The sequence below is a fragment of the Sinohyriopsis cumingii genome, chromosome 6, assembly GCF_028554795.1.
Source record: "Sinohyriopsis cumingii isolate HCF-2022 chromosome 6, ASM2855479v2, whole genome shotgun sequence".
NCBI classification, from domain to species: domain Eukaryota; kingdom Metazoa; phylum Mollusca; class Bivalvia; order Unionida; family Unionidae; genus Sinohyriopsis; species Sinohyriopsis cumingii.
Window position 1 is genome coordinate 81,982,332 of NC_142966.1, and position 21,334 is coordinate 82,003,665.

A 21,334-nucleotide genomic window follows, 5' to 3' on the forward strand; every position below is an offset into this window, starting at 1 on the left:
ATTAAAAGTATTTAACATTTTTTCCAGGAAAGACCCAAATGATAATATTTCAAAGCTACAGTTGACAGTGTTATAAGTTCCATTAGTTGCTACGTATATTTAATTTGTACTATATGTTGGCTCCTCGTAATGATTATATGGTATGATTATCTGTATATTGCACTTGACCTTGTTGAAAATTATGTTTATGGTGTACCTAACTAGCAAGATTAATTTTGTAAACAACATAATACGTAGCTAATATTTGCCTATAATTGTAGATTAAATATTCATGTCATTACTAATGATAAACAGGTTTATTGTCTTGATTCTGAATCTAAAATCTTCTAGAATGGAAAATTTCATTAACTTGACTGAGCATTTCGAGAAATGTTAATTATGACTAAGAACATGTGGACGGGTAGATAATCTTCTTTAAATTGGGATTATTTATTCTTGCCTTGACATTAGAAGCAAAATGAATTTTATTGCTGTCTTTGATTAAGGTGGATTTATTCACATTTTTATTCACATGTATAATAAAAAATGCTCAATAATATTCTTGAACAATATTTGGAATTATGATGAATTCAGACAAGAACATATTTGATTATATTATTGAAAAACACCGAAAGACTGTTAACATATCGCCATAATCCAGAGCACTGGCACATTTGCTCATTTGAGATTACAGACACATAAGCACATTCAATGCTGGCACTTATCTGGAGTACCAATGGAATTCAATTGATACTTCATACATTTGGATCTGTGATAGAACTTTTAGGACTTGGTATTTAGTTCACAATAGTACAAGTTCTCTTTAAACGTTCACTTTTTATTCTAGGGAAATTCATTATTTGTTGAATGTCACAAAATTTGGCGAATTGTCACTCTCTGTAGCTACTTAGTTTAAAACCACAGAAAATAATGGGCTCGTCCGGGGTACTAATTTCTTTAATATGTTACAGAAAACTGTTCTTGAAATTTTAATTCACTTTGTTTCAGAATGTCCTAAGTCCGTCATATTATTTCACATATTTGAGAAATCTATTGTGAAATCAACAAGCTTTTACAGTGTCATCTAAATTGGATAAGTATATTTTAAATCCTACCTAGAAGGGTTAGAGTTTTTAAAAAAGTTGCATTGCTCCAGCTTGTCGGACAATATGATCTTTCTGAGGCTACGAATTCTTTTCCGAAGCAAGCAATATAAACAGTTTGGTCCAGATTTGGTGGAAAATAGTTTCTGGTTATAGTGCTTTGGGTTTGGTTGTCAATCTGACTATGAAATGAAAGTAATATAATTGAAATTAAAACACAAGATGGACATAGAGTTAAGAAGCCTCAGATTCAGAATGAGGAAACATAGATGCAGCTCAGGAACAAAGAGAGACAAATGCAAACAAATGCAATGGAAGAAAAGGACAGAGAGACAGAGATAAATGTAGCAATGAAACGAAGAAAAAGAATTGCAGTTAAAGAAAGAAGAGAGAGAAAGAGAGAGAGAGAGAGAGAGAGAGAGAGAGAGAGAGAGAGAGAGAGAGAGAGAGAAGATAAATGCAGTTGTACTGAGAAAAGGAAGAAAGGGAATTTCAAGTTAGTTTAAAAGAATTATTCCTGGAAAGTTGAAAACACTCCCCTTTCTTTACAGTCAGTCAGTCAGTTCAGTCTTTTGATGTTACAATAACTGTTATTTTCATTAAAAAGAAGTAGCATCGATTGATTTCATACAACCGAGTAAAAGTGACGGAGTTCACCATGTATTCTTGTACTGAAACCAGATAATACTTTCAGCATATGCACAAACTATAGAAATAGGCACAGTATGACCTTAGCAGATTCATATCAATCGATAATTACATTGAGAGATTGGACATCCAAAACATGTCACAAAGTTAGAATTTTCGAAAGGATTTTGCAAATTACAAGGACGGAATGGGCAAAGCAAATGTCGGCATTAGTAACCCCAGATGAACTTCATTAATGTATAGTGATGCCGTTTGGGATTAAAGAATTGCCGTGTACACTTCACAGCTAAATGAACATGATTATATCTAATCTATAACGACACATGGAAAGATCATCTGGAGATGATTAAGAAAGGCTTTGATACACTCATTAATGCAAATTTGACAATTAATTTGTGTGCACTTGACTGTTGCCGTGCTTTTGTTATATTTCTAGGAGATATTGTGGGACATGGGCAAGTTTAACTTATAATGCAAGATTAAATCGAACTCTGAATATCCTCTTCCTATCAGTAAAAAGCAACTGATCGATCGTTTGGGTATAGCTGGATACTATCGGAAAGTTTCTTCCAATTTTTCCGTAAAGGATGACCCTGAACAATTTATCGCTTAAAAAACTTTTGTTTTGGTCTGGAAAATGTCAGGAGACTTTTGATAAGTTAAAGGTAATACTTAAGAGTGCACCAGTTCTTTCATCTCCAAATGTCAATCAGTCATTTAAAATGTATGTTGTTGGGGTTGGTGCAGTATTGATTTAAGAAAACAAAATGTGTGAAGATCATCCATTGTGCTAATGTTTTAAAACATTAAAACAAGCTCCAGAAAAAAATTATTCCACAATCGAGAAGGAATGTTTGGTTTTGATACTGGCTTTGAAACACTTTGAATTATATATTAGTTCAGCCTCTTCTGCTATTATTATGTTAGTTATCGCAACTCACTTACTTTCTTTGGCAAGGTGAAAAACAAAAATTCGATTAATGTGCATGATTCCAATATCGAGAGGTTTTCGGAAAGCGGACCTGATTAATCATCCATTGTAAACGCTCACCTGGACTTGACTGACGTGAACAAAGCTGGTTATGAAATTTGAAACATTGACTTCATGGAAGATCAGCAGTAGGCCAAAAGTTATTAAACTGGGTTATATTCACATTCTCCTATTTAGATACTGTCGTAACTTATCGTCAGCCTTACGAGGAGAAAAACATACGTTTTGCACATAATTTACGAATGTGACTGCACTTTAGTAAATAACCAAACCTTTACAATTTATTTATATTACACTAGATACTCAAATATTGGTGAGCTGGCCTATAGATTAAAATATCGATCAGTTGTCCCAAAATACGAGAACGTTTTAACAGCTAACCTTTTCAATATTCCGTTATTAAATGATTCACGTTAGAACAATAACATAATATCATCAAATTAATTTCTAAATGTTGACGTGAAAAATGTACGAACTAAATAACTTAAGTACCTAAAACCTAGAGCAAGAGCGAAAATGTTTTCATAAATTTTAAAATACCGTGAAATTTTAATATATACCTCTAAATTATTCACTTTATATATATACCTCTAAATTATTCATTTTGTATAAGGAAAGAGGCAATAATGTTTTAAATGTTCTTGTTGTTATATAAAAGAATGGTTAACACCGCATTAATATATATATATATATAGATATATATATATATATATATATATATATATATATATATATATATATATATATATATATATATATATATATATATCCTAAGTTTTCAATTGAAGCGTATGTACAGGACATAATGTTTTACACTGTATCGAAATGGGGACTTGCATTAACCCACATCGACTTTTTTCTGCTAGCTGTATCCTTGTACATAGTATCACTCATTCCAGGAATAATTACTGTAAAACTAAACTTGAAATCTGCAAAATGAAAGACATCAACAAAAATACATTTTAAACAAATGTATAAAACTCATACTTCCTGGCCAAACATTTTCTAATAGATATGGCACTATGTGTTGCAGATATATGCATGTTATATTGGGGTAACATTGCTTATCCATGCAGAAGAGAGTTATGTTAAGAGACATTGAAGTGATGAAAAAAACAAAAACTTTTGTCCGGAAGGCCGTCGCATAAGTTCTGTCTTGTATCTTGGTGTTTAAATACCCAAAATCGGTGTTCTTCATTGAAAATTTTGTTAACAGAAAAGGGTAATCTCAGGGATTGATTCGAGCACTTCAGCACTGTGTAAAAATGTATAGTTTGCGGATGATAATTTACGCTGAGTTTTGGCGGGCTAAATGAACACCACAAAAGGATGTGGTAAAGTCGCAACATGATCAGTTTTATAGATTGTAAGACGTATATTTATTGATTTCATGTTATAAGAACTGTTGAAATCGGTGACAGTATCGGACACTGGCATAAAGATATAACAAAGCCTGATATCTTTCTTTGCTGGTCAGATAGTGAAACTGGTGAAGAACATCTGCGTCAAAGAAAGCTAATTTGCTATTGAAAAGGTGACAAACACTCTTGTAAGGCAACTATGGAACGCCAAATTGTTCAAAAAGGACAAAAGAGTCAACAGAGTTCGAGGACCAGTTTTCAACAGCGAGTGAGAGATTGCGAACAGGAGACATTGTGGAATTAACTGGGGTTAGACCACCATCGAATGCTTCCGGTTGTGAGTGGAGCCAAGTGGTTCCATCTGGATTCAGAGATTTCGTTTGACTGTCTTTCACTGTGGAATATTCATGACAGGAACAAGCTGAATAAATCAAAAATTAGTTGGAAAGAGAATGAAATGGGAAAGAATAAGACCAGGAGACTGCAAACTGGACTACGGAGAAACATCAAAAAATACCTTCACTGAATCTGAATTAAATTCAACGACTGCATCATGCCATGCAAGTGTATTCAGAAGTGATACAGGGGCGAACGATATCGAGGGCAAACAGTAAAACTGAAACACATGATCCTATCCAACATTATATATAATATACAGGTTTTTTATTTTGAACAATTTGTTGCTAGTTTTCATATTTCCTTCTGATAATTATATAATAGTTAACCAGAGACAAAATAAATTTAATATTTGGACTCATGTCACAATTATTACTTGCAGTTCAGTGACCATAAATGTACTCACAGTCTATTGTTGGAGCATTATTTCTTCTCTCATTTCGTTGGTGATACAACAATTAAATATGTTAATAATTTACATTGATATGACAGTAATTGTTTATTCATTAGAATAAATGCACGGTGACGTAGTTCTCCGTTTATTTTGGCGACAGTGCACAGTGAGTAATGAGGCATTGATGTTGATACGGAAGTGAAATCCGTGACCCATTACACGCTGCTTTCTTTATAGTAAAGCCTCTCCATAAAATGCTCGATAACCTATCGCAAGAACTTCCTGATGAGTTTATTTGTGAATGTACTTCAGATTAACATACGATTTATTCGGATTTAGAGACTGTAGAAAGTTAAGAACTGAGAAACGAATGTAGAGACTATGTTTGAAAAAATTATTATGAGTCTATATGACTAACCTCGCATGTGAGGTCAGACATTAAAGGAAAATTAATTTTATAAACTTGATAACTAATTACTTTATGAATACAACCAGAGAGAGAGAGAGACAGAGAGAGAGAGAGAGAGAGAGAGAGAGAGAGAGAGAGAGAGAGAGAGATAAAGGCACAAGCCATACATAAAAATCATTTTCCATATGTTTTGGGTTAAACGTGTAATTCTTCAGGGAATGAAGCAACTTACTTCCACGAACAAACACCACGCACAAAGCCAATAGACTTCCATATCATTTTGAATCACGGAAACTCTACAAGCAAGAGTTCAAAAAATGGAAAAATTAAGTACATATTTTGAAGCAACTGTCTTAAAACGGATGAATATACCTCTTTTGTGCAGCCGTGAGCCCAACGTTTCTGTATCACAAAATTCAATTTTTTTTATGTCTATAGCGCAGAAAACCAACATTATATAAAGTGTTATGAATGTCAATACAATATGACTGATTAGGCTCCTTACTTGCATTTATTGTCCTCTCACCGTTATTGAGGTTCCCTTTATATTGATAGAGTGTCACTCCTAGATCAATTATTTACAACACAAATTAACAATAATGATGAACAGCGCGAGGAAACCACTTTGTGAAGTGTGTCTAACGCACATACAATTAATTTCGATATAATTTTCTTTGTCTATTCAAGGGCATATTTTCCAAAACAGACATAAAATAAAATGAAACTATTGGATGGCTCTTCTTTCTCCTGTCCGCTTTTGGCAAAAAACTACACTTGTGTCCTAATGGCATTTATCTAGATCACAGCCTCTATCCACCATGATTTCTGCTCATATTGTTAAAAGAAGTCCGATGCTATGCGCAAACTGCGAATTATATTCAATGAAAGTAATAGTTATCAAGAGGATCAGCTTTGAAATCCAAACAAGGTGTGCCAGCTACTTATCGATTAAACACCGCCTACATGGATACTGCTTACAATTTTAAGACAGTCACGGGTCCTGAGACTAAGTCTGAGGACAAATTTAGACAATGGAGAGGAACATTAACAAAGCCGATCTGTACTCCCTAAATTAAAACACTTTCACTAGAAGAAGACTTCTCAAGAAATGACCCAGACGAATCCGATAAGCTCACATGCCCCATAATATTTGAATATGAATAAGCTCTGCAAAATCACGCATAAGTGAACTTTCTGACATTCTTCATGATTCTCCCAAATATAATCAGGCTGGTGTTTGTTTGACCCAAACGTATTTCTTTCAATACAAGACCGTGACTTTGAACTTTGAAAGAAGAGCATTTGGAATAGCTCTTTGTTTATTCTTTTGCTTTTGTTCAACTTGTATTAAGCAGAAATGACGTACCCTTTCTTTTTTAACAATAAGTTCACGTACGAAACGATAGGAGTTCTGATCAGTCTTGTCTGATATTTGATTTCTTAGTGCGGAAGCATTTGTATGAGACTGAGATGACTTCCTTTTGACCAGGAAAACTGCTGTGAGGAAGACGTACTGACAAATGAAACTTTGCGAGTCAATAAGTTATTGTGATGTGTGCGAGCAGCATTTTCCAAGGTTTCCATCTTTCGCTCTTCTACGAAAGCCTATCATAATTATATATGCAATTCTTGACCTCTTCAATTAATATGAGCTGTCTGAGACTGCCGTTAACTGTTATCAACCTTGACTGAGCATCACCTATCAAATAACAGTTATTTGGTCTTGCAAATTCGAATTGGGTTTGTCCAGTTTATTCTATACAATTTCGAAGCCTTTATTGACATGCCTCAGCTATAACTCATAACTGTTTAAAATGTATTGCCATACCTCATCAAAATTAGCACTCTGCTTGGCCAACAATGATGTGTAGACTTCACAAGCTTTTCAAAACGTAGACTTTATAATAATAAAGTCGAATGGTATCTTGTACATTTAAAATTGTCAACAAATTTCTCAAAGTGAAGGACGTATTTATCCATCTCTTTTTCATGAAAAGGGTATACCTGATATATCTGGTAATATCAAAACCTGAACTTGTGTGTAAAGAGGGAGAGTGCTCCATCTACCATTCTAATTATTTTATTATATTATATATTTCCCTTTCTTGTTTCTTCTCCTTCTTTCTCTTTCTCTTTCGCATCTGCATTTCCCTCCTTTTTTGATTCTTTTGAATGTGCAGACCTCTCTGTGTGCATCTTTATCAATTGCTTATGATACAGCGAGCGTCTTATTGTCAATTTTATCCCTTTGTGGGGGGCTGAAATTTCCTGTCAAAACCAGATGCAACTTTACAAATCAAATGCATATCTCTTGCTTTGGGTAAAGCGTTAAAGGTCTGGTAAGTTCAAACAATTCCCTTTTTTCTTGGATTCTAACCTTTAAACGACATTGTAAATGCTAGATGGTGTGACATGATTTCTCGAACGTGTGAAACTAAACTCTTTATCAGTTACAATGAAAATTCCGAAACAAAGTCAATTTCAATTTTAAGGACAATGCTTACTATCTCTGATATGTTTATAAAAAAACATTGAGATCCCTAAAGAGCCTCAGTACGACTCTTGGTCTTAACATATGTAAAAGAAAAGAACTCAAATCCACAATGTATTTATTTCTCTACAATAGAAAGTGAAAATTCAAGAAACACAGATTTGTGAATCCCACATAATCGTAACTGTCATAACACAAGTCCAAATATAAATTGCACCTAAATTATAGTATGTTTCAAATGAATTCAAATATTCTTGAATACTATGATTAACCACAAATATGCAATCCAGAATGTTTTTAAATTAATTCCCAATAATCCCAAAAAGTGTGGTAGTCCGAAAGGCAATTAAGACTTGGTAATTCCGATAAATTATTTAAATAAATAATTCCTCTCACATTATAAATGAACGCGACAATAAGTAATTCTCACAGATTAATCTGAAAGCATGAATACATTAATTGTTGATCAAATCCCTATTTATGCACCCTTAAACGTAACTTAATTGTGAGTCATTTGAAGAGAAAAATCCAGTCTAACTGCAAGCCAGACTGACATTTAACTCAAATGATTATTACCCTATGGGACGATCTACAATCCTAGACCAACGTTAAACACACAATATATAGTTATAATTAACAGTTTACAATACTTTTATTAATAGATCAGTATTACGACTCTATGGTCTTAAAATAAGCTATTTTCTATAAAGAGCGAAACAATGTATTTCTCTAGAAAACAAAATGAAAATTTATAATGAACTTACATTAATGCTAATTAAAGCCTAAAACAATCAAAAAAGTTATACCACCAGTCCAGATGAATACAGTCTTAATCAAACTCCAATGTGTTTAAATAAGATCGAACTCTAAAGGTGTTTACTTGCCTTTTGTGACCTGTGACTATGTGAAGTTACCAAAAATGTTTAATGAATTACAAGAATATAATCCAAAATGTCCTTCTATTAATTCATTATAATTCCTATTCAATGTATTTGTTCAAGAATATTTAATGAGAGCTTTATATTTTCCGTGAGCAAATCATCTGAATAAATAATTTCACATATATCAAATACTAAATAAAATAATACAAAAGATTCTACAAGATCTTCCTACAAGAGTAAATAATTTCTAGATAAACAAGATTACAAAAACCCTCACCATTACTTAGGCCACAATGAGCATTTTTAGAAAATGCTACGATTTAATGGATCGTTTATATTCTAGAACATAATGTCCTTGACTCAGACTAAGATATTGATCCTAATATTTAACCTAAACTGACAGAAATATAAACTATGAATTAGTTGTTTACAGAGAAAAATATCAATGATTTTGGCCACGTAGACAATGAACTTGACTTTGGCCAAGGTTAGCTACAAAATATAATTAATTTTACATAACCTATAGCATATAATGAATACAAAACTAATGAACAATGCAAATTAAGCATACATAGGAATCAGTATAAAGTCGAGAACAAACTGCCTTATATTCACTCTTGGATAGTACAAATTGATGGTGGTGACACTTTAGATTGTCACCCACTAATTTAGTTTGAACTGTTGTAAGAAGCCATAGTGACCTCAGAGTATCTGCTTAAATTGTTCTGTTTAAGACGATTGGCGCCACCCTCCTCCCGCTCCACTCGGTTCGATTCTTTTAACATCTGTTTTAATTGAGAGAGCCACAGACGTGTCTTGCTATTATCTCGCATTCCTATCACCAAAACTAATCGTCAGATTGATATTTACATTGATATTTTGATCAAAAAGACTTAGCGCTGATGAAAAGTTTTCATTTGCCTCTGGTACTGATGGATACTTGGAATTTTTACTGTGTATATACCATTTTTCTTTCCTTAAGCGGACTAGTCACTAAATGTTACTTCAGAGATCCTGTAAGTAATGTCTTCAATTAAAACGAGTATTGTGCTGTACGGTTCATGAAAACGAGTCCTGTATGTTGTGTGTCTAATATCAGTCATTGCGGCCTTATTCGATGGCGGGTCACTACAATATCCACACATTCATAAAACCGTTATGCGATGATCCTTTCGGTAGACAATTGGTCTGACATTTCTGTTAGAAATGACCTAAATTCGTTGATTCTTATTTGTAGTGACGCCAAACATTTGTAAGAGACAATTCACATTCATTCAGTAGAAACTAACGTTACTAAGTTGGAATGCATTCTATCAAATTAGTTCAAACTGTGTTCAGAGTTAGTTTGAAAGAAATCGTAATACTAATCTATTTCATTAATAGCAGCACTATTTGGGGAGTTCTGATATTATTTAAATACAAGTAGACTATTATAATACTTGAGTGCCTTCAATCAACTTAAGTCAAGCGTCTATCCAGCTGTTATTGAGAAGACTCCTTTTAACCAGTTTTTTCTTTTTAATAAGGGTGACTGTATTTGATATATGATGGGCGTTTGAACAAATATTAAAAGTGTCAATTCAATAACTCTTTCTGTTAAGTCTGGTGAAAGTTTACTCTTTTATTTATTTTAGTAAAGGCTTATTGATGCCTTCTAATTTCGGTAAATGTGGTCACACATAATATATCTGATTACAATAGTATATACATTGCATTGGTGATTAAAATCCTACGGTGTGACTACCGTGTTTTGTCATTGAAAAGTCCACCTAAATATCCTGCGTCAGCTGATCTCATAGAAATACGAATGCTGTGGATTATTTAAAGATTTGTATGCGACATATAATTGATCTCAATCTTGGTAATGAGAACATGTATTCCGTTTTAACCCATTTTTATCAAATACTGGTATTTATCTCAATTTTAAAAACATTTGATCAGTAGATATTCATTTTAAATTATGTGCTGATTATTCAAATTTATTGTTGCAGCCCTCCGGGTAGATATAGCTTTAAGTATTTTCTTTTAAGCGGGTGATTTCTGAATTGCAAAGTTTCCCAAAAATTACATTAGTAAAAGAAATGCACAGAAAGCAAAAGGAGCAGATAAGTATATTAAAGGTAATATTGCTTTATCCGAACTAGGATGATTTATCATATAAGGGAATACAATTCATGCATGATCCATGTTGACCCATGAAATGACTTTGTGCAATAATAATATACAGACAAACGCCTAGAGTGAGAAGCAGAAAGGTAAATATTATGTGTTGCATTATTATTCATGACTGTCGATTGTCAGTGTCATTTAGTAGACAGCTTATTAAATATATACATTTATCCATTTTCTACATCCTGGTTTTGTACATTTGGTTGAGGTCATTTCGTTTGAGTAAATATGTTATTGTGGGTTTTTGACCTTGGAAAATGTAAACAAAATATTGCTGACGAATTTGTTGGAATTTAAATTCAGGTCATGGGCCTTTTGCCCAGGAAAACCAGGTAAACTAAAATTCCTGTTTGGGTAGCCGCTAAATGACCCGACCTTATTCACAAATAGAATATTATGGAAATGATTATTAAACCCTCTCTATGGTTTTGCAACAGTATCTTAGCTTTTTATAAAAGAGATGTTTAGTTGAGAATTGGTTATTCTAATCTTAAATATCGGTCTTAGTGGAGTCATATAGCTTTGTTCAGTGGAGGTTATTTATTTATGGATGTATTGCCTTTATTCATTGGAATTACAACATGCTCATAAACTACTGGATTGTAAGTATATATTTCGGAATTACAGTGAATCAATTAAACGACAGCTCGGACCATATCATTTGTGAAAAATCAACACTGTTATCACATCATACTATTCCAGACTGTTTGCACATCAGCATAATAGATTTGGCTTCGATCGGAACATCACTAGAATTCTCTAGAACCCGGGACAAGAATTTTAAGCATTTATTTTTAATACTAGATAATTTTGGTGTTATGATAAAACGTTTAGGTCTGTTTCGGATCTCATTCACCATCTTGTAAGATCTTTTTAATTTTTCACTTTGCTCTCTAAGAAAATAAATTTCTGTGTGCATTTTCCAAACTTTGCTTGTATTTCACTTTTTCTGATACATGGCTTAAGACCAAAGAGTTGTAAGAAGTCACGCTACCAAGCGTAGATAAAGTGAGTTCAAAAACAACATCAAGATGATGAGATGATGTGTAGCTGATTCACGTATCTTGAGCATTTGGACAACTGGTAAACTTGCTTCAGTACTTCAACACACACTGGCAACGTTTTTTGAAACCAAATATGAACAGTTAACTAAAGCACAAGAACAATATATAACCTGTACTTATACAATGATAAAAATGTGGTCTTTGTCGAAATCAATACCCGATGAAAGTATCCAATGACAGTTGAGCACACTTCTCCCGCGTGTGCACTCTTTCTTTAGGTGGGACTTCTGTAGTTTGACGTGAACTTGATGCAGAAACTGTATAATGATGCACCTTAGAGGGAATGTGGTGTATCTTATTAAATTTACTATATCCGTTGTTTAAAATGTTTCATGTTTTACTGTTATCTCTTATGTATTACCTTTTAACTAAATTGCAGTATCCTTACCTTGTTGTTGTTGTTGTTGTTGTTGTTGTTGTAGGGTTTAACGGCATTTTCCAGCACATGATAGGCTATACATGGTGGCCATTATTAATGTGGAGGAAGAACCCGGAATAAACCCGGACAGAACCACCGACCCACGAGAAGCTACTGGCAAGCTTTCTCACATACCCACATTGGCCCAATCGGACCTCGAACCCACGCAGACAGAGGTGAGATTGTAGTGATCCATAACGAAAAGCGCTTTAGACCACTCGGGCACTCTAGGCCCATTCTTACCTTGTATATTGTATCATTTTGTACTTCATGTTACATTTAATTGGAATGGCGTGTGTACCAAAGGTTTCATTGCATGTCCTCGATTTTACATGTTTCTTCAAACCTTCATTTTCTCGGTATAATGTAGTCGCTTTTGTGCTGAAATGCTTTTAATCGGTTCTACATACACGAAATTACAAAGAAAATGTCAGTTGACAAACTTAATACGATTAACCAATACATCTGTGATTTTCTAGTGAATACAACACAAACTGCTGTTACACTGCTTAAAATTACTAGACAAAAGTACAAAAGGTCGGAATATGAACATCGACAATCCTTACAGATACTAAGGAAACACCGACTGTCAAACCAACACTCATCCACGAAAATACTAAACAGCCTCACCCAGACAGAAATCCATTTGGGTATGCGCCTCTCTATCAGCAATGACTCTGATTATGGGGACATATGTCCTGAAAGGAATCCTTACAAGATGAATATCATTACTTGCACATGTTCAAATATTTTGGTGCCACCATTTATATTCTGAAAGCAGGTATGAACAACCTTAATTTCAGGAAATTCCACGCAGGATAAAATAATGCTCATACAAGGTTTAACCTCAATCAGTTTGAACTTAAGCCCCTTCTCAACCTTTCAAAGCCAGGCTAAGAATTACGTCTGTACGATTTTGAAACTACATTTTGAGAGTTCACTGACCAATCGGGAGGTACCAATTTTCTCGTAAGAATTCCGTTTTAATGAAATAACAGACCAGTACTTCAATGGCTTCAGTTTCACTCATGGCCCTTTGAAGCAAACAGCAGATATTATGATCTTTTTGCTGTTCGACGACAAGTGATTGTGGTTTGTCACCCTGATTAGAATAAAGACAATGAATAATTAAAAGAGGATCACTGTGATGAATACGTTTTGATTGATCCAAACAAGGAGTGAAAGTGACATCATCAAAAGCCTGACGAAGACATGTATCAGCCTTAGGAATACTTTCCTCGTCAATATCATTCTCAAGAGCGTTCTTTCCCATACATAGAGCAACTTCACAAGCTGGGTATAAATCAGATAATTCTTTTTCAATTGGATCGACTTTCTGATCCACAAAGGGCTTGTCGGTCACGAGTGGATTGACCACAACCTTATCTCCAGCTAGGTCGTTGCCTAGTAATAAATGAATGCCTTCAACGGGTAAAGCAGACACTGTTTCGACTCTCACTGGTCCTGAGACTAAGTCTGATGACAAATTTACACAATGGAGAGGAACATTAACAAAGCCGCACTCTACTCCCTGAATAAGAACACTCTCATTAGAAAAAGACTTCTCAGAAAAGGCAAAGCATAAAAGACTCTGTGAAGCTCCTTTGTCATTTAACATTTTAATAGGTATGGATTGGCCGAATAACCCAAGAGTGATCTAGAACACTACGACATGAATGGTTCATAATTGTCCATAATAAAATTAGACAGGAGTTTATGAGACCTAAAAAATATATTGCTTTCCATACATGACCGTGATCTCGACCTCTTAGGTCTGTCTTGAGTCTTACGCTTATTTTGAAGTTTCAGCAATCAGAAATAACGTGTTTTTTCTTCTGCAATAGATGCACGTAGAAAGAGACAATAATTTTTTTATCAAGACTATCAGAAGATTGTTTTCTAGACATTGTGCCAGATTGAAGTTTAGAAGGGCTTGTATTAGGCTGAAATACATTTCTACCAAATGACTGCTAAGTGGATAACGAAAGAAATTTTATGAGCTAAGGAGTACTCGTCAGCAGCACGAGCAGCATTTTCCACGGTTTCGACCTTATGCTCATAATGATAAATCATGATGGCACTATGGACACAGTTCTTGAACTCTTCAGCTAATATGAGTTGTCTAAGACTTTCGTAATCTGTATTAACCTTTCTAGAAGAGCACACCTATCCAATTGTCATGCTTTTCCAATGCAATTCGACATAGATCTGGTAAGCTTATTTTCTATTTTCCCAAAACCTTGTGGACAAGCATCCGGTACCACCTCAAAACCTTTTAAAATAAAGTATTTAACCATTTCATAATAATCACTCTGCTATAGTGACAGTCAATTTTAAATATCACTAGCTTTACCAGTAAATACGCATTGTAATAATAGAGTCATGTACGCTGTTGGTCACTTCAAAATCTCAGCAATTTGTTCAAAACGAACAAAATATTGATCCTCTTTTTCCAGAAATATTGGTCTAATTCTTTTTCCAGAAAATGGGGTAAGAACTTTATATTTCTTAAACATCAACAGTAGTGGGGTGTGTTTCATTTGCCAACTCTAATACTTTCAACCGAATTTGAAATTCCATGTCTTCCTTTTCTATTTGCATTTGCACTTGCATTAGCCTAAATTGTTTTTTTCTTCTCAAACTGCATTTGTCTTATTACCCTATCTCTTTTCATTTATATCTTTTCTACCTGAAACTGAACGCGTCTTATCTCTAATTCCACCTTGTTTAGCTGTAGTTCCATTTTCATAACTTCCAGCCACTCCTGAGTAAACTCCGAAAAATTCTCTACCTTTGATTATATTGTACAAAAGCCTGTTAGTTTCACTTAATATTTTAAATGTGAAATAATACTTGGGATTTTAAAAAAATTCAAAAACTAGGGGAAATTAAATTTCAAAATAAAACGTTTCTTAAATATTTTAGCCAAAATTCATATATCCAAAGGACGAGCGCCAAATTTTCTTATTTGTTTAGGTTCTTATAAAACGTAACAGAAAAGCGAGAAAACAACAAGCTTTGTAAAATTTAACAAATAATTTTTCCTAGATAAGCAAGGTAAATATTAGAAATAGAACTTACGGTTTTACGAATCAAATCCAAAATTATTCCAAAAATTAAAACATTGAAGTCCTAGTAATAACAAGTCCAGTGTGAAACTGAGTTCGAATCCGATGAAATCCAAAATGGAAGAAGAAGACGTCTGTTGTAACCAGCGAAGTGCTAAAGTTTCAACTTTCTCTTGTTGAATCACATAAAATATTATTCCAGTTTTTGAATTCTGCATAAAGTTTGATAAATGTCCTTATCCAAGAATTAATTTAGAACACCATTATCTCCAGTAAAAACGATTACTTGAAATTCAAATACTTTGAAGAAAAAAGAATAGTTAACCCAAACTGGACACAACATAAAATACCTGGACATCCCAAGTGTTAAGGCACAAATGACTATTCTTTCTCAAAATATCAATAAGTCTAACTACAACGCAAGACAGATGCCCGGATGAGGGTCACATGGTCATCAATCCAGAACAAAATAAAAGCTTTTTAGATGCCTAATTTCATGTACTCCCAGTATAGCCTTAACTGAACTCAATGGTTCTACTCTAACAAAGAATAAAAAAAGATTTTAAAAAAGATTATTTACCTAAACTGCCATTGTTTCTGAATCAAGGTCAGGAACTAGGCCAGCATTATATGCAATGTCTGTATAAGGCTATTTCCGTCAAAAATATAAAAAGAATCAGTAGCATGTAATGGAATAAAGAATTTCAAACTAACAAACAAATAATTAATTTATATCAAATATACATTATATATATATATTGTACATATGTCAGTAACTAGTTTTTCTAAACTGATTCACTTCTGCTTACTCAAGGCACGGACTGAACTGTTTTTGTAACTCTCTGTAGATAATCATAAATCAAATAAATGAAGAGTTGCTAACCATTTTCTTAATATATTGTTAACATATTCACATTATGTTTGTTTCCAAAGTCAGGTCATTTGCTGTGTTTTGGCTTAGAATTAAGACAGGTAGTGGAAAATAGTACATACAAGCCTATTTTGGCATTGTTTTACTTTATTTGTTTTAATAGCTGCAACATTTGGTTAATTTGTGTCAACTAACAAATTTGGCTTTCATGAAGCTAAGAAGTAAAATTATGAGTTTGTGGTTCTTGTGTACGTTAGACCTCGCAGTAAGATGTTTTCGCCACACATGGAATGCAAATTATTTGCTTCATCAGTCACACACAAACACATTCACATACTTTTTTTGTAACGACGAATAGTCTGTCATGTACGATGAATGTCTTCTGCACACGAGGATAAATTTGTAGCAATTTTAGAAAATGGAGGTTTTCGTACGCTGATTCCACAAGAGGATATGCTTTAAATTTTTGACGTATGTGTGTTGGTGACTTGGTACACTTCTTACATCTGGTTTACCGCCAAAATCGTTTTGGCAATGTATTAATATTTCCTGAAAATAAGATATCCCTGTTAATATTTCATAAAACTTGTTCTTCACGGGAAACTTTACCAAAACTGGTAAACGTGTATGATTGGCTTTTCTTTTTCTTAAGTATGAATATACTTTTCACACGCACCTGGTATAATATAAATCTTTTTCTCTCTCTCAGTGATATTTCACAAATTGACGACTAAATGGTACAAACAATCTTTAGCATGACGAAAAATATGTATGTATGTATGTATGTAGGTATAAAGGTATGTATGTATGTATGTATGTATGTATGTATGTATGCATGTATGTATGTATGTATGTATGTATGTATGTATGTATGTATGTATGTATGTATGTGTGTGTTGGTGTGTGTCACAAGAAGTGAAATAACTTTAGATCTGTGCTTTACGAAACATATCGACATATCAACTGAGACTATTGCCAGACAAGAATCGTAACATGGGTTTCGGGAGTAAAATTCAAACTGCTTGTCTTCAAAGTCTAAGGCAAAACAGGATTTATACAACAAGTGACCTCACTGTAGTTACAAGGTATGTGCGAATATGCTACCCAATGTGTAAAAAACATTAATTCAACGTAATAACCGAAATTGCTTCAGTTTGCTATTAGAACGTCACCAGAACTGTTTTGTTCTTTCCTCCTGGACATAGTTTTCTAATAAATATGTCAATTAGAAATTAAAATAATCATCTTAAAAGAGCAATGTGTTTAATGTAACTCTCCCAATATTGAAATGAAAATTTGCGTACGTTGTTGAAAAACCAGTCAGAATTGTTTATGTTCTATTATTGACCAGAATCTTTCTGAAAACATTCAATAACATTATATCTGTTCGTAGAAAGACACCAACAGTATATTCGAAACATCGCGTAACGTCTCTTACGTACCGTCGTGATATTGCGGATGATATTTGAGTGCAATCGCATCAGAAGCGGAAATCAGCACATAATATAGCGAACAAATCCAAGGAATTCAGGCCATATTTGATAGACTGAGAGTTTCAAAGCCTTTATTCAGCAAAAATATAGTAACAGATCATAATTGGTTTGAACATTGAAATAGCCGAAAAATATTTGTGTTGGTGTTTGATGACATAAACACAAGGTTATTTTCCGTTGAGGCAGTTGGAAAAAAGTGACTTGACCAAGGGCACGCTACAGCAGCCAGTATGGGCTGATTCAAGGCAAGGATTCGAAACCCTTTTTATGGCAAGGACCAACGCGGTTTCTTACGCAAAATCTTGATTTTTAATCTTTACGGCAAAAAACAAATTGAAAAGAATGATTAGTAGCTATAGAAGAAACTAATGCATAACTAGTGCCAATATCTTACATACAATAAGATGATGACATTGCATTTATGACGAAAGTATTTTTAGACGGAATCGCAATACTAAGATTTTTGCAAAAAGAAGTTTTGTTTTATTAGATAAGAAATTAGCATGTCATGTAAAATATTGGAATCAATTCTAGTAATGTCTCATATTTTCCATGTAAAGAGCATATCAATAAAATATTTATACATTAATATCTAATTTCCGTTTCGTCTTCCTGATGTGTTTATTCATTCCGTATCAAACGAAAAACAAACCCCCTGGAAAAACAAACAAACAAACAAAATCTTTAAAGTTCTTTCTCCAGGTAGGATATTAGGTGGGTCAAAACGATCGTTGTTTATGACAATTAAACATGCTTTCTAAACATCTCTTTCCTATTTGACAAATGAGCTATGTTTATTACATTACAAAAACTTTTGTCTCACTGAATAAAGCAATATATGTGTTTATTTCATTCGTTACGCCGATGACATAGTACTCTGAGATTTAAAGTCATACGCCGATGACATAGTACTCTGAGATTTAAAGTCAAAGTACTCTAGTTCAACATATCGTTTCAGTGACGTGCTAAATGTGATACATTATTGGGCTTTTTCGTGGAAACAAACGCGACAAAACGAAACATACAAAACAGTAATACAATTGATATATAGTAATTAGGCTCAGAAATACAAAATTTTAGAACAACTTGCAATAATTATTATAACCTTTGTGCAGGTTCATTATTTTCATCGACGCGATATAAAATACGTTCGTCTACGTGTCAAAGTAACATAAAAAACAAACTAGTCAAAACCAAATCATTTATATCCTTTTCTTTTCCATAACTTAAGAACATTAAGTTCTCAGGTAATACAAGTAGTAATATATGTAACTATGGTCCTCTATAAAACTTAATATTATGCAGTCGGGATATATATTAGATGACCCTATTGGTCTTTCTGATAAATCCTATGCTAAAATTGTACATAGTTTTAGCATGAGTGGAAAACTGTAGGCCTCTACGGAAATTTAACATGTCGGTACACTATAACATTGGAAGACGTGGTTGACCTCAGATGGAGTTACAGTTTAGAGTTGACCATAGGTATGTACGGGATAACATGTGCTACAATTGCCCGTAGGTTTAAGTTTCTCTGGAAAATATAATGTTAAATTTGGGAGTATTATAGGCTGTTTCCATTTTGAAACAGTTCGAGGTCCCTGCGTGAAACGTAATGTTCAATCTGTTAGATGTCATCCAACACACTTGATGCACATATACTTTTATATACTGCCTAACATACTTTTCATATATTATTTAATAAGTAGTCTTGATGTACTATCCTATAGATACCTTTTGATTAAAACTAACGCACATTCTACTATCTAAAGGGAAGGGTAGTAGTGTTTATACAAAAGCTGTATTTACAAAAATACAATCACACACAAAAAAGATAGGAATGTTTATACACAAGCCATACGTACATCCAGCATGTTATACCATAAGAAGCAATGGTAGTGGACACAGTATACCCACATATAAATACTGTCACACATAAGAGGTGTAAGGTGTTTAAGTTAAACATGGTCATACACAAATTAAAAATCATATATTGCCATGCTTTTGAGTAGTAGCTTTCTTTCGTTGATATCTAGGTGGGCCTAAAATGGGTCGTTTGGTTTTGTCCTGGATTATGGATGTTTATGGATATCGAGGACAGCTACATCCCCGGGTCAGGCTTGGCAACCTTTTGTAATCTTCTGATATTGATAATGAGCCTTAAATGAGGTTAATTTGCTTCTTTATTGCAATATTATTTCTCCTCCTTTTCAGAGATTCAGTCAGTATTCAATTGTTTCTCATTTATTCTTGAATAGTCATCCAGATTGAAATTAGGTGCGGAAATTCCAGTTCGCTCTTCTCCTTCTACTTTGACATATTTCCACCTCCCAACCTCTTTATCTCTCCCACTTCTTCGGTAATCACTTCTCAGATGAGCCTGTTTGCTGATCTTAAAAACCCATTCACATCATCATCATGTGAAGCGTTCAAGGATAAATTTCTTGCTCTTCCACTCGGCCAACGAGGTGTTGTTGTGCTCAAGTTTCCCATTTTGCAGTGTTTTGCCATGCTTCTTCGTTTGTATGAACGACAGTGAATGGCAAAACTGACGGATGCACTAATTTATATGCCTTAAACGCGACCGTAGAGGAAAACAACTTCAGAGTTGGTACCCGCAGGTGAATGAAATCATCCTCAAGTGTGGTACAGAATAAAAGTTAAGAGAAATCGCGTAGACCTAAAACAATTATTGTCTTTTACTTATAGGTTTCTAACATTATACGAAGGTTAGGTAGGATTTATATATACATGTTATACCTACAAATACGCTGTTGGAAATATTGTAAATATTGATAGTTGCTGCCTTGATCTCGACTAAGATCAAAGCAGCACAAAGCATATCTTTCTGCATAATCATCGTACGAAATGCCACATCAGCTATCGGTGTCTAACTGTCATGCAGTTTCAACGAATATCAAATAAGTTCTTAAGTAATTAAAGTAAGTAAATAAATCCGGTACTCAACGTATGGCCATCGCACGAGACATTTATCTTCGACACATTGAAGTGTCGGAACTTGAAAAGATTTTAATAGATGACTAGATTGAGGATCGCATACCTAACGATACCAGCGACCAAACGCTTAAGTAGTTGTACTTTGAAAAAATATTATCTTCGACCAGAGTGAAAAGGCAATAGAAAAGGTTTCCACTTCCATTTTGTCGTAGAGGATACGTGGTTGTCGTCCTGCTCAGAGGATGATGGCTGTCGTTTCCCACTTAAAGTATGACCTCCCAACGGCACGTAAAGTCTGGTTTCTTCGATGCAGGATTTGTACTCTTTATCATTCGCCATTAAATAAAATATGGTACTTGTTTTTAAACCACATTCTTTTAGACAAAACGCTGATGCTAGACGTGTCTGACAAACGAATGCGGGTATATGAGGTCTCGCCAGGTCAAACAAATTAAATCTCAAAGAATATACACATACACTCTATGCCACACGAACGATACCTTTTTTCCCTCACCGAAAACAAGCTTCAAAAGTTCACCACGTCAAGGATGATCCACCAGGATACCAGGCTGGGGTACAAGACAGCTCCTAAAGACAAGCCAGATGTGGTCATATGCACCATGAAAGTAGATACCTTTGG

At 34.0% G+C, this 21,334-nt stretch overlaps 1 protein-coding gene across 1 annotated transcript in view; it reads right to left on the bottom strand.

The window, feature by feature from the left end:
- The window catches only part of LOC149797328 (uncharacterized), a 95,069-nt gene that overhangs the window by 69,124 nt on the left and 4,611 nt on the right, over positions 1-21,334 (bottom strand). The window lies entirely within an intron of this gene.